This window comes from Thalassophryne amazonica, chromosome 4, assembly GCF_902500255.1.
Source record: "Thalassophryne amazonica chromosome 4, fThaAma1.1, whole genome shotgun sequence".
Taxonomy (NCBI): Eukaryota; Metazoa; Chordata; class Actinopteri; order Batrachoidiformes; family Batrachoididae; genus Thalassophryne; species Thalassophryne amazonica.
Window position 1 is genome coordinate 109,441,732 of NC_047106.1, and position 17,801 is coordinate 109,459,532.

General features: G+C 42.3%; 1 pseudogene; it reads left to right on the forward strand.

Annotated features, from left to right (window-relative positions):
* Positions 1–1,498: 1,498 nt before the first annotated feature.
* Positions 1,499–16,977, forward strand: LOC117509012 (annotated as a pseudogene).
* The last annotated feature ends 824 nt before the right edge of the window (positions 16,978–17,801 follow it).

Genomic DNA, 17,801 nt, shown 5'->3' on the forward strand with positions numbered 1-17,801 from the left:
GCCCACAGCAGGGCAGGGCGCGCCGCGCTCCAAGCAGCCATCGACAGGCTGAAACGACCAGATAATTTCCAAAGTGAAGGCTGTGTTGATCCGGGACGTCGTCTGACTACCAGAGAAATTGCAGAAGAGGTGTACATCAGCACTTTTATGGCACATTCCACTGTTACAGGAGATTTTGTAATGAAACACATGCGGAGGAATTCGCATGTCTGCGACGGAGCCTCATTAAAGTCTCATTAAAAGTCTGCTAACGAGTCTTTCATTGGATTCAGGTGTGTTGGAGCAGGGAGACAACTAAGAGTGTCAGGAAGGTGGCTCTCGAGGACTGAACTTGGCCACCCCTGCTTTAGCCATTGTTCTGTTCTGTTCTTGTTTGTTCAGCCACTTCATGTTGTCATTGTTTATCACTTGTTTATTTGTTCTCATTCGTTATATTATCTATTGTGCTTTAGTGTTGGGTTTTGTTAATTACTGAGTCTGCTCTAGCTTAGTTTTGTCCTAGTCTTTCTTTTCTTTCTGTCCTCATGTTCATGCTCTGTTCATTTCAATTCATAGTAATGTTGTATTATATAACTCAGCCACATGGGGTGTGCAGCCAGTACAATCTGAGTGCCGGTCCCAAGCCCGGATAAATGAGGAGGGTCGCATCAGGAAGGGCATCCGGCGTAAAACAAGCCAACCCAACTATGCGGGTCACAGAGCTTTCTCTTATCGTGCCCCTGTTCTGTGGAATTATCTCCCTGCATCAATAAAACAATCAGATTCTGTGGAGACTTTCAAGTCCAGACTTAAGACACACTTCTTTTCCCTTTCATATGGCTAGCATACTGGTACAGTTTTGTTTTATGCTTTTTACTCTTTTAATTCATGTTATTAGTAATTGGAGCGGGCCACGGCCTCAGCTTTACCTAAATTCTGGGTCTTTTAGTGAAGTTTAGGGCTAGCGACCGGCGATCACCTTAGTATTTCTTCTGTTTTTCTTGTTGATTAATGCCGGCAAATTATACAGTATTTTTTGTCTTTGTGATGCCTGATTCTGTTTTTTCTCTGTTTAAGGTGCAGCTCCAGCCAGAGATGGGAGTTGTACTTGTGTTGGCGACCCTCCTGTCCTGTACACCAACAGCAATTCTTGTATATTCGTCTGTGAATTGTTCTGTGAATTGTATTTGTAATTTATGTTTGTAGCATGGCCCAAGTAGACGGTCACCCCTGCGGGTTTGTAAGGTTAGACCTTACCTGTGTGAAGCGCCTTGAGGCAACTCTGTTGTGATTTGGTGCCATATAAAGGAAAATAAATAAAAAAAAAAAATAAATAAAAATATGCAGACGAAAATCAAATTTCCATACCGGATCGGTCGTGGCCCGGGTTAACAACGCCGCCACTGGTGCTGTTGCCCAACAGGATGCCAGTGGAAACTGGGCTACTGCTGGGCAAAGTGATGAAGAAGAGGAGGAGAACGTTTCCACAAACAGCGGGAGAGGACTAGAAGGGTGGAAAATGAGAGTGCGGACTTTGAATGTTGGTAGTGTGACTGGTAAATGGAGAGAGCTGGCTGTATATGGAGAGGAGAAAGGTAGACATATTGTGTGTGCAAGAGACCAAGTGGAAGGGAAGTAAGAAGCAGCAGCAGTGTACCATGGTGAGGACAGGAAGAAATGGTGTTGGGGTCATTTTAAAGGAAGATACGAGGTCTATTAGAAAAGTATCAGACCTTATTATTTTTTTCAAAACCATATGGATTTGAATCACGTGTGATTACATCAGACATGCTTGAACCTTCGTGGGCATGTGAGAGTTTTTTCAAGCCTGTCGGTTATGTTATTCGCCTGTGGGCAGTCTTTGAGTGAGGAGTGGCCCACCCTCTTGTCGATTTTTTCATTGTTTAGGAATGGCTCAGAGACTGCTGCTTTGTTTGATCAAATTTTTTCAAAACTGTAAGGCACAACTGATGGACACCATTTGATAAATTCAGCTGGTTTTCGGTAAAATTTTAACGGCTGATGAGAGATTTTGGTCTGGTAGTGTCGCCGTAAGGACGGCCCACGGCGCTGATGGCGATCTGCGCTTCAAGGCGGCAGCGTCTCGCCATTTCAAGTTGAAAACTTCCACATTTCAGGCTCTGTGACCCAGGAAGTCGTCAGAGAACAGAGAACTTTCAGAAGAAGTCGGCATGAGAGTTTATTCGGACATTCCATTGTTAACGGACATTTTGTATTGAAAGAACGTGCGGGCAGAGTCGCATGTCGGGCTGGACTCGACCGCGGGGGGAAACCTTAACGGGCAAGTTGGAACAGCCCAAGCTGTTAAACAATTTCTCAGTTACTCACTTGTTGAAAGCCATCAAAAGCCGCCTGAATTTTACAAATGGTTTTCAACACAGAGGTGTTTTCCTGTCGCAGCGCACACAGATTGCCGAGTCGTCACGGAAATGACTCGGCGAATTTGCGCGCACGTCTTTCATTACAAAATGTCCTTAAACAGTGGAATGTCCGCATAAAGTCCTCATGCTGGCCTCTTCTGAATCTTCTCTGTTCTCTCACGACGTCCTGGGGAATAAGCCTTAAATTAGGATGTTTTCAGGTCGAACAGGCCGACGACGGCGCCTGGAAGCGCTGCACGACGTCCCGCTGCGTGGGAAGTCCTCAGCGACAGAAACACCCCATAATCTCTCATCAGCTGTTAAACTTTTCACCGAAAACCAGCTTAATTTCTCAAATAGTGTCCACTCGGATATTCCTCACAGGTCCAGAAAAAATTTTGATAAAGCAACGCGCGCCGTCTCGAGCAGCGTGTGAAACAAAGGAATTCAGCCGAGAGGGGCGGGACCACATCTCACTCAAGGCCTGCCCACAGGGAAATGACGCCACCGACACGCGTGAAAAAACTCACGCATGCGCACGAGGGTTCAAGCATGATTTGTAATCGCACGTCATTCAAATCCATATAGTTAAAAAAAAATAAGAGGGTCGGTTTATTATCTAATAGACCTCGTATGTTAAAAGTGTGTTGGAGGTTAAACGAGTGTCTGACAGGATGATGAGTGTGAAGTTGGAAATTGAAGGGTGATGATGAATATCACCAGTGCATATGCCCCACAGGTAGGTTGTGAGATGAAGGAGAAAGAAGATTTCTGGAGTGTGTTAGATGAGGTGGTGGAGAGTGTGCCCAAGCATGAAAGAGTGGTGACAGGAGCGGACTTCAATGGGCATGTTGGTGAAGGGAACAGAGGTGACGAGGAAGTAATGGGTAGATATGGTGTCAAGATAGGAATGGGGAAGGACAGATGGTAGTTGATTTTGCAAAAAGGATGGAAATGGCTGTGGTGAACACCTACTTTAAGAAAAGAGAGCACAGGGTAACATATAAGAGTAAGAAGGTGCACACAGGTGGACTACATTCTTTATAGGAGATGCAAGCTAAAAGAATCAAGGTGGTGGCAGGAGAGAGTGTCGTTAGACAGCATAGGATGGTTGTTTGTAGGATGAATTTAGAGGTAAAGAAGAAGAAGAGAGTGAGAGCTCAACAAAGGATCAGATGGTGGAAGCTGAAGGAGACTGTTGTGTGAAATTTAGCGAGCAGGTGAGAAAAGCACTGGTTGTAGGGGAAGCAATTTTGCAGATGTGGTGAGGGAGACAGCTAGGACAGTACTGGGTATGACATCTGGACAGTGGAAGGAAGACAAGGAGACTTGGTGGTGGAATGAAGAGGTCCAGGAAAGCATAAGGAGAAAGAGGTTGGCGAAACCGTTTTGGGATAGTCAGAGATGAAAAGTAGACAGACCCAGCTTAATTTCTCAAATAGTATCCACTCGGATATTCCTCACAGGTCCAGAAAAAATTTTGATAAAGCAACGCGCGCCGTCTCGAGCAGCGTGTGAAACAAAGGAATTCAGCCGAGAGGGCTGGACCACATCTCACTCAAGGCCTGCCCACAGGGAAATGACGTCACCGACACGCGTGAAAAAACTCACGCATGCGCACGAGGGTTCAAGCATGATTGGTGGAATCGCACGTCATGCAAATCCATATAGTTAAAAAAAATTAAAGGGTCGGTTATTGTCTAATAGACCTCGTATGAGAGGCAAATAAAGAAAAATGCTTAAAAAGGCGTGGGGTCCAGGGGGGCAGGGCCCCCCTGAAGCTGAAAGTTTTTGCCATGCTAATGCTCCCCTGAAGCATTTAATCAAAATAAAGTCTGGAGAACCTAAATGACATGGTGAGATGCTGACGAGCTTCGCTCATTCATGTCCACGACATATGCATATTAATGTCCTCAATGATAGGGTCCACTTCTTTTGCTTGTGCTGTCTCAGTCAGCGTGTGGGCCACTTTCATCATCATCCACCCTGTACTCCCCTCCTGCGGCCCACGCCATTGTTTCAACCTCCGGTTAATTAGGTCCTCATACTGATCACTCCCCTTTTTTTCCAATGCCATATTTTTATTATTATTATTATTATTATTATTATTGTTATTTTAATTGATTACATTTATCAATTCAAATTTTTAGCACCCAATTTTTATAGGAATATAATCTAGGATAGAATGTAAAAGAAAACCAAGAAAGATATGCTACAAGTGTAACTCTTGCCTTTTTTTTTCTCTCAAATCAAATAACTTGTGTCCTTACTTACCTGCAGCAGATGGCAGCAACAACCTGTGGTACTATATACCATTGACAGATGGCAGCATCTCACGCAAAGCTCAAAGAATTAACAAGACAAGAACGATGTCTTACGTAGTTTCCTGTCTAAGCCCCCAATGATGACTAACATCCTAACAAAAAGAATAAACATGAAAAAACTGTTAACCGTTTTCGAATCGTATGGACTAATGTTGCTTACAGGACATGTCTCACGTTTTTTAACATCCCAGTTAGCAAGACAACATAAAAGTACTCATGATTTTAAGTATCTCCGCACACATGTGCTTAAAATTAGTGATCTCTGATGTATTTTATTCCTTTCTCTCTGAGTGTTAGCAGGTGCATTTCTGGAAAACGTCTCGCTCTGCAATCCTCACCATTTTTAAGTGTGTGATGTACTTATTAGCAAAACAGAAACATCCCAATGACTGACAGACAGGGAAATGAACCTGCTCTGTCCACCAACAAAGCTTCTGAGCCGCTGTTCGAAAGTGATGGCTTGGATTTACAGACAGGAGACAACACGCTTCACCCTTAAACTCTTAACTTTTTCAGAGTGTCGATTTTGGATCCTATAGTGTGGTGACGCACTGTTTCTGTGAATGCTGGTTTACTGAAGCTGATGTGGACGTGTGACATCTGACACTTTTTAACAGACTGCCTGGACACAGAGATGGATTCATTACATTGGAAAAAGTCAGAATATATTATTTCCAGGAATTAATGGATGGTACGTCCCACAATTGATTCAGATTTTGCGTGCCGGCATGTGCACATGCCTTTGATCGTGTGGAGTTTACATTTGGAAATCAATCCATCACACGCCTGTGAGTCTGCAATGTTCAGGATTTTACCCCTTTTGTTTTGTGGCTAGATTTCTTTTTTTTTAACTTTAAGACAGTGAATTGGAGCTGGAGCTGGAATGTATATGTATGTGTGCTGCAGCTTGCTGTTTGTGTGTGTGTGTGTGTGTGTGTGTGTGTGTGTGTGTGTGTGTGTGTGTCTGTGTGCGCGCGTGCATGATGTGCAACTGACGAGACACTTGCTTCCCCTGGCAGCACATGTATTTTTTTAGATTTTATTGAAAACAACACTCATAATTAATCATGCACAAAACTGATTCTGCAGTAGAGATTGTTACTGACAGGCTGCATTTATGATTCGTGGCTGCAGGTGCACATCAACCTTCTTGGAGCCATAACTTTTACCATGACTACATCAAAATGAACAGTTATTGCCTTAAAAACGAGTCATCATAACACGACATCACACTTATGTCAACTCTGGAATTAATCTGTGCCTCAGTTCTTAACATTAGAAGCTATATTCCATTGAAGCACACGCTGAGGCACTTCTAGTAGGGATGTCACTTGTCGGAAACACCTGAGTACTCACGAGTACTTTGTTTTTGGACGTCTCCATAACTGTATGCGATGCTGTATACTTTGAAACCAGTCACGGAAGTGCACAATGTAATCCCAGTGGATCAGTGGAAGATCACTAACAGCCTAAATCTAAACTGTTATGATTTTGGTGAGACATGCTCTTTAATCACTGGCGCTCTTACTCACACTCCCAGCGGACACCTCAACAAAAACAATGGATAATCAGTGACAGTGTAAGCAAGTGTTAGCAAAAGTTAAGCTAAAGTAGCATTAGCCCAACCATTATTGTACCAAATCTAATTGTTTAATGTATTCTTAATTTGAAAATCATCAAATGGACATGTTGTTTCCATCCGCTAGAGGCTTTCCGTGTGATCGACGTGAATTTATACCGTCGGATGTAATCTGCATTAGTTATTTAAGATCAGTTAGCCAATTAGCAGCTACCGTAAGGTTACCGTGGCTTGGCTAATGGCACGTGCTTGCAAAGCGCATTTCACTGGTTGTCAATCAATGTTGCATTCCAACCGAACAAAGACCAAATCACTGTAACATTCCACGACAAATAAAGCAGAATTTATCATCTAAAAACCACCGTATCAACTCCCGGCACAGAATGTCCCTCAAAACAAATAATCAGAAAAATGAGGAGTTTGACAGTTTGTCAACTGAGCAGCAGAGCTCTGTTAACTCAGTTTTCCCCTCCCCCACTGCTTAGCTACCAAAATACCTTCATGCACATGGACGAACAAAGGATAGACCACGTGGTCCCACTCACTCACTCGACGAACAAAGCAACCATGTTTTTCTATTCACTTGACGGTTCCACACTCATTCAATGGGCAGACAAGGAGTACACTCAGCAATAAATCAAACACATGTTGGTATCTAGCAGAAACACCATCTGCAAGGGCGCCAAACCCCAATGTTTACGGAGTATGCGCCAGTAACCACCCAGGGAATTAAACTCAAAATACACACAACAATAAATCTAACACATGTTGGCATTTAGCAGAAACACCATCTGCAGGGGTGCCAAACCCCAACGTTTAGAGGGTACATGCCGGTAACCATCCAGGGACTTAAACCCAGAATTTAGAGAGAGCGGGAATCCCCTTTTCTGAAAAGGAAACTCCCCTTACTCAAGGCCTCAAACCTTTAAATTTTAGGAGCATATACGCCGATACCTCCAAGGACTTATAACCCCCGGCTCGCTGGCAGGATATAAATGATGACTATCCTTTCAGTGAAAAAACTCTGATCAGCAATATTCATTCAACATCAGTCCATCAATTTATCATACCAGAATCACGACTGCAGATTCATCTCACACTGAACAACAATGTACAAGCCGTAGCCCAGCAGAAACTTAGAAAAGGTTTTCTGCTTACCTTCAAATGTGGCTATGAAATTCAGTGACGAAGAATCAGCTGTCCCAAAGTGGTAAAAAGGGCATGGATTTCACTGAATATCACTTTAAGCCACAACTGGGAGGAAACACCGATTTGTTATGTGGTCAGTGATCTCAAAAAGATTTGGACATGAAACAGACTTCAGAGTTTAGATGTTGTATTGAAAGGTGCCTACACTGAAAACAGAGTTATCTAAAGCAGCGCTGGGGTCTTTGAACAAATGTCACATGCACTGTTTGAACAAAGAGCCCTGATTTCTCCCTGCGCTAACTTTTATTCCTGAGTCAAGGCCAGCCCTCATGTGGGTGGTCCTTAGACTGTTGTGAATCAGTGGTTATGTGATTGGCTGCAAAGTGAAGTAGGCTGGTAAGCGGGTGTTCTGCTCACGTTGCATTTCACGTGGTATGTAAAAATTTTATGGTGTATTTGTATGCCGGCGTGCCAAGTAACAAATCAGTGTGTTCCATCATGCTGTTCCCATTCTGTTCCAAATACATGCAAATTCTTTTGTTTTGTCAATTAGACAGCTATAAAATGCAGCCAGGTTAGGATCAGATAGTGGCACCAAATACAAGGACATATGGATGTGTGTTGGCCATTTTGGTACTTTGGGCGTGCATTGGCCATTTTGTGATATGCATCAGGAACACTCTGACAGTTCCAAAAACTTACTCAGTGGGCTATGCACTCGACACCTGAGAGAATGGAGTGTGACATGTGGCTCCACTCTCTGTGGATGATGTTGAGGATTTATTTCTATTTGCTTTTATGGTGGGAGGCTTGGTGCTAATTGGTTTGTGCACTGCCCTGACCCACAGGAATATTAGCAAGACGGCTGCTTCCAGAATTTCATCCCCTCATCAGTCCGTCATGATTAATGAGTTGGGCAATGCTGTGCAATCTCAGACTGTGTGAACTCTTGAACTCAAATGCAAAATGGAGACCATCTCAGAGCATATGGCTGTATTGCAAAAGAAAGTGCTGCTGAGGACTGGAGAATATTCTTCATAAATTTGGACTCTAGATGGTCAGAGGTGCAGTAAATGGAATTCTGTATCTCTCCGTCTAACATTGACATGGCAGCCTTATCGGCTCCTGAAGGCCAAATTCCCTGCTCTTCCACCAGAAGGATCTATGGCCTTGGTGAAGGAATTTGGCTCCCCCGTCTTATCTCTCTACCCCCCCCCCCCCAGCCTGCTGTTACCTAGCAACGTCAGACTTTACACACACGGACAGAAACTGACAGAACCTTAACTCATCTGCACACGACACATGTCTTCATCCCTATTACCCCGCCCCTGTGTCTCTCCACTCCCCTCACCCTGGCTTCCTCCCTGCCACCTCAAAGGCAGCACGGTTTTTACTGCTGCAGCCTTCAACTCCCCAAGCTGAGTGGTGCAGGCCCCTCCTGCTGCAGCCTTCACCCACTTTACCTCAATTCAGATGATGGAATGATTCAAGTTTAGTGCATATGTGTTGTCTTTAATTCTGATGTGTGCCATTATTACGGTAAACAAGTAATAATTGTGGATAAATAGTTGTATCTTGTCTGATGTAACTGGAGTGTAAACGTAATTTTGTTGTTGTTGCACTCCTGTAATGACAATGACAATAAATAAATCTCATCTCATCTATCATCTCATTTGCTCAAAAAAGTCTGAAGGACATAAATGACATGGTGAGATGCTGAAGAGCTTCACACATTCATTTCTGTGACATACATATTAGATAATTAGCCATTTTCACTTAGCTTTAAAAGGTTTTCGGCACAGCCGTTTTTTTTAAGCTGCTTTTTGATCCCTTCGATCTATATTCACAATATCTGCCCAGTTTCTCTTCATGTTATTTTTCCATTTAATTTTGTGTTACTGGATGACATATAAAAGATTTGCATACAGTTATTTTGCTTTTTAACAGCCTACAGATTGTCTATGAAAGAAAGCTGAAATGTATAGCCTTGAGGGATTTACATGGATTTCTGTTTTCAAACTGTTCTGTATTTGGAAAGTGTTTTTCTGCATTTTGTACTTTTACAATAAAGCAACTGTTTATAGTTAATTAATATGAACTCAGAAGTGTGTAAATGGCTAAACACACCTCAACATCTCATAAATGAGTTGATTCCACCCCATGCTTACAGGATAATTACTGGAGCTCTGGGAGAAACATCCATTAAGATATTTACATCAGCCTTTAGCTGGCTATAGTGGGAGCATGCACAGTTGCTAAGATACCTCTTTTCTTTCTTCCACATCAGTACTAAATTGGAGTATAACTGCATGTAAAGCGTTCCCCTCACATGAAATAGTTTCAGTGCATCATTTCCACTGTGAACAAATTTTTAATGATCAATACATTTTCGATGTGCATTTTGTTGTGACATGGAAAACTTTCTTTGTGGAGGAGTAAAGGTTTTATTAGTCCTTTCATATCAAACGGATGGATAAAAGTGCTTTCCACTGGTATTTTGAAGGTCATGGCTCAGTTTGGTGTGTGGCCTTTGTGGAAGGAGAATCCTGTTGTGGGGATCATGCTGTATGACTCAAAGAGTTCGCATCCATCATTAATTAACACATTTTAGGCTCGATAAGTGTGTGCTTTGTGTGAATTTCATTGTGAATGAACAGAATATCACATGTACAGTGGTCACTGCCACATCACCATTGTTATTTATTTATTTGTTTGTGTGTCTGGGTGGAAATGGTGTATGGATGAACAGCTGTCTCCCAGTGTGTTTTACAACACATTAAAGATGAATTTGCCATGACCGTAGGTGCAAAACTGAATTAAACCAAATCAACCTCTTAAGTTACTGGATACAGGTGCAAGACACATTTTGTCCAGATCTAAAGGAAGACAACTCAGAATTTGAATAACAGTGTATTTTATTGATTTATCAAATGCTGTCGATAATATATTGACAATCATTATTTTTCCAGTGTTTATCTAATCTATTTTTAAAACTGATTACAGTGTTGTTAATACTCTAATGGTAAATGAGAATTTCCTCATATCTAGACGAGACCATCTTTGAGGGCCCCTTCACACATAACACGAAGTTGGGCAAAGAAGTAGAAACTGGCTGAAAAAGGGTGAAGAAAAAAAAATTATTTGGTGAACTGTGAAAAATTCCAGCTGCTGTTGGAAGGCACATATACACTCAACAAAAATATAAACGCAACACTTTGGTTTTGCTCCCATTTTGTATGAGATGAACTCAAAGATCTCAAACTTTTTCCACATACACAATATCACCATTTCCCTCAAATATTGTTCACAAACCAGTCTAAATCTGTGATAATGAGCACTTCTCCTTTGCTGAGATAATCCATCCCACCTCACAGGTGTGCCATATCAAGATGCTGATTAGACACCATGATTAGTGCACAGGTGTGCCTTAGACTGCCCACAATAAAAGGCCACTCTGAAAGGTGCAGTTTTATCACACAGCACAATGCCACAGATGTCGCAAGATTTGAGGGAGCGTGCAATTGGCATGCTGACAGCAGGAATGTCAACCAGAGCTGTTGCTCGTGTATTGAATGTTCAAATCTCTACCATAAGCCGTCTCCAAAGGCGTTTCAGAGAATTTGGCAGTACATCCAACCAGCCTCACAACCGCAGACCACGTGTAACCACACCAGCCCAGGACCTCCACATCCAGCATGTTCACCTCCAAGATCATCTGAGACCAGCCACTCGGACAGCTGCTGAAACAATCGGTTTGCATAACCAAAGAATTTCTGCACAAACTGTCAGAAACCGTCTCAGGGACGCTCATCTGCATGCTTGTTGTCCTCATCGGGGTCTCGACCTGACTCCAGTTCATCGTCGTAACCGACTTGAGTGGGCAAATGCTCACATTCGCTGGCGTTTGGCACATTGGAGAGGTGTTCTCTTCACGGATGAATCCCGGTTCACACTGTCCAGGGCAGATGGCAGACAGCGTGTGTGGCGTCATGTGGGTGAGCGGTTTTCTGATGTCAATGTTGTGGATTGATTGGCCCATGGTGGCGGTGGGGTTATGGTATGGGCAGGCGTCCGTTATGGATGAAGAACACAGGTGCATTTTATTGATGGCATTTTGAATGCACAGAGATACCGTGACAAGATCCTGAGGCCCATTGTTGTGCCATACATCCAAGAACATCACCTCATGTTGCAGCAGGATAATGCACGGCCCCATGTTGCAAGGATCTGTACACAATTCTTGGAAGCTGAAAATGTCCCAGTTCTTGCATGGCCGGCATACTCACCGGACATGTCACCCATTGAGCATGTTTGGGATGCTCTGGATCGGCGTATACGACAGCGTGTACCAGTTCCTGCCAATATCCAGCAACTTCGCACAGCCATTGAAGAGGAGTGGACCAACATTCCACAGGCCACAATTGACGACCTGATCAACTCTATGAGAAGGAGATGTGTTGCACTGCATGAGGCAAATGGTGGTCACACCAGATACTGACTGGTATCCCCCCCAATAAAACAAAACTGCACCTTTCAGAGTGGCCTTTTATTGTGGACAGTCTAAGGCACACCTGTGCACTAATCATGGTGTCTAATCAGCATCTGGATATGGCACACCCTGTGAGGTGGGATGGCTTATCTCAGCAAAGGAGAGTGCTCATCTCACAGATTTAGACTGGTTTGTGAACAAATTGAGGGAAATGGTGATATTGTGTATGTGGAAAAAGTTGAGACTCTTTGAGTTCATCTCATACAAAATGGAGCAAAACCAAAAGTGTTGCGTTTATATTTTTGTTGAGTGTAGTTGGATGGGTATGAACGACCCGTGGCGATGGTTTTGGCCATGCTCGTGTGCACATGCATGAACATAGTGTGACCACATGAGAGGTGATAAAGCATCACGCTCACACAGCAGCACTTACCATGTGAACAAATGTACATAAATCGACAAAAATGTTAAGGACAAAATATAAGAGAGCACAGAACATTAGAGAAGCAATGAATGTACTGTTTAAATGTAAGACAATCATGGTTATGGGTAATGATTCTGTTCTCACTGTACAAACACACAGCACACACACAAAAAGGGGGGGAAGCAATGTTAATATGTAATTTCTGTTATAAAGAGGGTGACAATACACCGAATTATCTTCCTCCTGTTCCTTTATGTACATGAACCATAGCCTTGGATGTAAACAAGGAGTAATGAACTGACGTGAATGACTTTTTTTTTTTTACATTGTCAAGAAAGATGACTTTAAGCTTGCTTTCAGCTTGTTTTCATCTTGGAATATATACATGCCATTGGATTAATAACACACGGTTGGGAATAAAACTGAACAGTGTTTGGTACTTTCCTGGAGTAAGTGAGGTCATACCGGACTTTCTATTGCAGATGGGGAGGCCCATGGAATGACTCAGTGGGTGAAGAGACGATGGAATATGTCTAAGCTGATTTTTAAAATGACAAAGTATGACAAATGAAGTATTAATGTGTTAAAAGTAATATCTAAGAATGATTCCAACATAACAAGTATGATTAATGACTATTGAGTAATAAAAGTAAGAATTGATTAGAAAAAAATATGTTACAAATAAGTGAAAAGAATGATTATATGAGTTGTTTTTTTTTCATTGCAGTCAGAGGAAAGAGTTGTTTTTCATAAAGGGTGCAGTTAGACAAAAAAGAGGAAGAAGTTGTTTTTAGTGTAGAGGCAGAGAAAAAAGAAGTTAGTGATGTCGCAAACAAGGCCAGAAGAGCTGATGATAAAAACAACTGAAAATAATTAAGACATGATAGCATATGAAATGAATAATAATGAATGAAAATGTTTGTATATGATCATATGAATTGTTATGTGAAAAAGAGTTGTAATGAAATGATTGAATATGATTGATGTGATTCTAAAAAAAAGAAAAAAAAGACATGATTTAAAGGAATGTATTCTCGGAAAGGCTGTGTTAAGAAGAGAAACAGGAAACTGGGGTCACCTTAGTTACTGGCAAGCCGGGACATCAGTTATCGGCAGCCAGGACATGAGTTCTCCAGATGGCTTCCAGTAAAAGGAAGGAGTAAGGGGGAAGGTCTTGAGTCACCATCATCCCCATGGTTACCAAGATCAACTCAACAACAAACAGAGTTTCATATAAAAACTGGAGCAACAACAGGAAACGGGGTTATTCTTCCAGGGGGAAGGGTGCTGTGTGCACTTCTCCGCTGCTACGAGGAGCACAAGACTTGACCATCTTGTGAGCTGCAATTGGACTCGAGGAGCAAGAGGATTGGAGACATAAGAGAGTATTTGAGAGAGTTTTCAACTCCCACTCAGGCCGTCCAGAATATCACGGAGTAGCAGAGCATTGGAGAATAATCACGGGCCTTAAGTCGAGTGGGGAAATTTCAACGTTTTCTCGCTCAAGGATCATCACATCATACAGAGTGGATTAGATCAACTTTTGGTTGATTGAAGAAGGAATAAACTCTTATGTGGATTTATTTCCTGAAGGATAACAACATCACACAAGGATCATGGTCAGCTAACAACTAATAGCTGATGAAGAGGAAATCAAGTTCATCGAACTGGGGATTTTAACATCAAAAAACCTCCTTCCCTCACTCCTAGAAAAATTGTTAAGAAGTTATCCAGTCCAGCCAATGTAAGATCAGACAGCATATTGAATCAGAAACAAAATCTCTGCCAATTATTATTCTGATTATATTTGAATTATTGTTGTGAAATTATCATCATATGACCGATTTTGATTATGTTGTCAGCACTTGCAAACCTGCAATAAATTTCCAAGATGCAGTTAAAGTGTTACGGCTCGGACATTGGATTTATGATTCTTCTTAAGGTGTAAAAGTTAAAGTTTTTTGGGTGTATAACATCAAAAAGTGCTCTAAAAAGGTTAGTCCTGGTTTTTAAATGAAATTAACGCATCCTGGGGACTCGCTGTACGAGTCACTGAATTTAAAATCTAGCAACATTCCAAGAGCCCTGATCATAATAGGAGAGCTTGCCGTTAACGGGCGTGGCTGGCTCGTATATCTGGTTCCAGAAGGAAGGCTATCGACTGGGGTGCGAGATCAGCGTCAGCGGGTTGGATGTCCGGATGGAGGCGGTGAGCGGCTAGATGAATCTCCTCGCCACCAGCTTAAACAGCCTTTGTGCAGCCCTGCCGGGTAATACCCGCGGAGAAACGAAGGTCGGGACCCCAGAGACGGAGAGCTGGTTTATATATATATAAAGCGGGATCTGACAACATGAATGACTTTACGTGCACTTGCACCTCTGACCTGCAGCTAATCCCTCACATCACACAAGATCCTAGACAAAACAAACAAAACAAAAAACATAATGTAAAACAAATTCAGTGGAGAGGATATAAAGATACCCGGGTAATCCGACCAACGGTTCCCCTAAAAATCGATCCGCCTTTTGCATCTGCGCATGTGTCATTAGCCGCAGTTCACAGATTCAAACATCATTTCTGCTTAAAACTGCACTCTAGTCATCATCTAGCTCACCGACAGATATCTGAAACTTTTGTAGAACAATCATTTCCACTAATTCAGCATTATTTCATCATAAAAGGCGGCAGAAGCAATCAGAATGCCACGGCTAAATGAGCTGCTAGCTGATGTGTTCACTGCGCATGGTCATTTCAAAGCATCACGGAATATCACAGAGTCTCTGCTTAAAACGGCCTTGTTTCTGCTTAAAACTGAGTTTAGAATGATTTAAGAGGTTTGACCTTTAGCATCTGATGGCGAATAATCCCATTAATCCATTTGATTGCTTTGAGGAAGAGAGTCTGTCTCAGAATGCACTGCTGTGGTCCGAAATGACACATGCACAGACGCAAAAGGCGGACCAATTTTTAGGCTCAAAGAACCCCCAGTGGTTCCTTGCTGAAGCCATGAGTGGACGTTCACTGTCCAGCAGGTCCTGGACCAGATTTTTTTCAGCGGTTCAGGATGAGCAAGAAAACTATGATGTGGAAGAAGAGGTCTGAAGAAGAAGATGAGGAGGAATACAACACAGACCATGACACCTCTTCAGAAGAAGAAGAAATGACCCAAGCTGACAGAGAGACATTTTTATCAAGAACAGTAAAATAGCATGGTCCTCATCAAACACAGATGGCACCCCGGGAAGAGCTGAAGCACAAAACATCATTAGGATGACCCCAGGGCCAACAAGATATTCAGCTGTCCATGCCAAGGACATCTCCTCCTCTTTCCTCCTGTTCATCACACCAGCCATTGAAAAGATCATACTGGAAATGACAAATGTGGAGGGTTCCCGTAAATATGGAAACAACTGGAAAAATATGGATCAGACTGACCTGCGTGGTTACATAGGGCTTTTGATCTTAGCAGGTGTCTATAGGTCTTGTGGGATGCAGAGAGTGGAAGGACAATTTTTCATGCCACAATACCGCTGAAAGTCTTCCACACTTTTTAAAGAATGCTAAGATTTGATAACCATGAGTCAAGACCAGCAAGGCATGTGATGGACAAACTGGCAGCCATCAAAGAGGTCTGGGACAAGTGGATTGAGCATCTGCCATACCTTTACAACCCTGGACCTGAAGTCACAGTAGATGAGCAGTTGGTTCCATTCAAAGGTTAAATTTTTATTTTCATATATGTAGTGTTACTTAACTGAAATTTATATTTTTACTTTGTTGATTCATTTGATTTTTTTCTGTGACACACTTATTACTGATTGTAATCTTTCTTTTTTAAAAGGTTTCTCTCCTTCCTGTATATCCCAAGCAAGCCAGCAAAATATGGCATCAAAATATGGGTGGCCTGTGATGCAAAATCCAGCTATGCATGGAATATGCAAGTCTACACCGGGAAGGTGCCCAGTGGACCCACCAGAGAAGAACCAGGGTGATGTGTGTTTTACTTGATTTGATAGTTGGACTGAGGGGGCACAATGCCACCTGTGACAACTTTTTCACCTCCTATGAACTTGGCCAGCAGTTCCCGAAAAGGAAAATGACCATGGTTGGCACTGTTCGGAAAAACAAGTCTGAACTCCCCCCTGCACTCCTCGCAACAAGAGGGAGAGTAGTCTTCTTGACAAAGTTTGCCTTCACCCCCACTGCTACTCTTGTTGCTATTACCTCCCCAAAAAGAACAAGAACGTGGTCCTGAAATGAGTACACTGCACAAGGCAGCTGAATCACTGATCGTGAAGACAGGAAGCCAACCATCATCCTGGACTACAACCGCACTAAAGGGGGCATGGACAACTTTGACAAGGTTATTGGAACGTACAGCTGTAGAAGGATGACTGCACGCTGGCCCCTGGTCATCTTCCACAACATCCTTGATGTCTCATCATACAATGCCTTTGTGATATGGCTGAGAGGAAAAACAGGAGGAGGATTTTTCTGGAGCAGTTGGGAAAGGCTCTTGTCACCCCATGCAATCGAAAGAAGGGAGAGCCTGCCCTGCACAGAAGCCTCTGCAGCACGTGTGAGAGTTGCTCAGGGAGCTGAATCTTGTCCTGAGCCACCTGAAGCTGCAGCTGGGTCAGGCAAGAGATAAAGATGCAATTTCTGCCCCTGGAAGAAGGACTGCAAGACGAAAGTTGTTTGCTGCACGTGTGAGAAATACATCTGCAAAGCCCTGCTCACATTTGCACATACTGTCGCAATTGTGCTAAGTAGCGTTGATCTAGTGGATTATTCTGTCAAGCAACAATTTGCTGCTTTGAGAAGAGAGATGTATTTGATAATTCACTTCCTAAAGAATATTAACAAAGAATAAAGTGTTATTTTTCCTTTCAATAAAATTAATTCAACAGTAATTTCTTCAGATTGATATAATAGTAATATTAAACCTTTACTGTATAAAGAAAACTATTATGACAGTTGGGTTGTGATAAAATAAAAAGAAAGAAAGAAAATTAATAATAATCATGTTCACTGGTGAATGTCTTTTTGTTTGCTGTTCGAAAAAATATGCGAAAATTGAAAAAACTGAGTTGATTTGATAAATAACAGGATGTTTCAACATACAAAATAGATATTGGATTTAAAATTTAATTAAGCTGCTTTATTTTAGGGCTTTGGTGAAGGCGAGTCATCTTTGACCCATAGGACAAGGGGAGTATACAGAATGTTAAAACCGCACAAGGGTTAAAAATAAGAAAACCTCACTTGGGTATAGTCAAATCCATTACCTCAACTTCATGCTCTACATAGCCCTAATAGGGTATACGTTTCTAACCGAGCTGCTGTGGAAAAAAAAAACATGAATAAAAAAAAAAAAACATGTTGCAACGGTTTTGTGCATGCTGGAACACAGTGCAAGCAGCTGCAGCATGTGTAACCACATTGCGAAGCTACTGTGAAAATAAAAAAAAAACA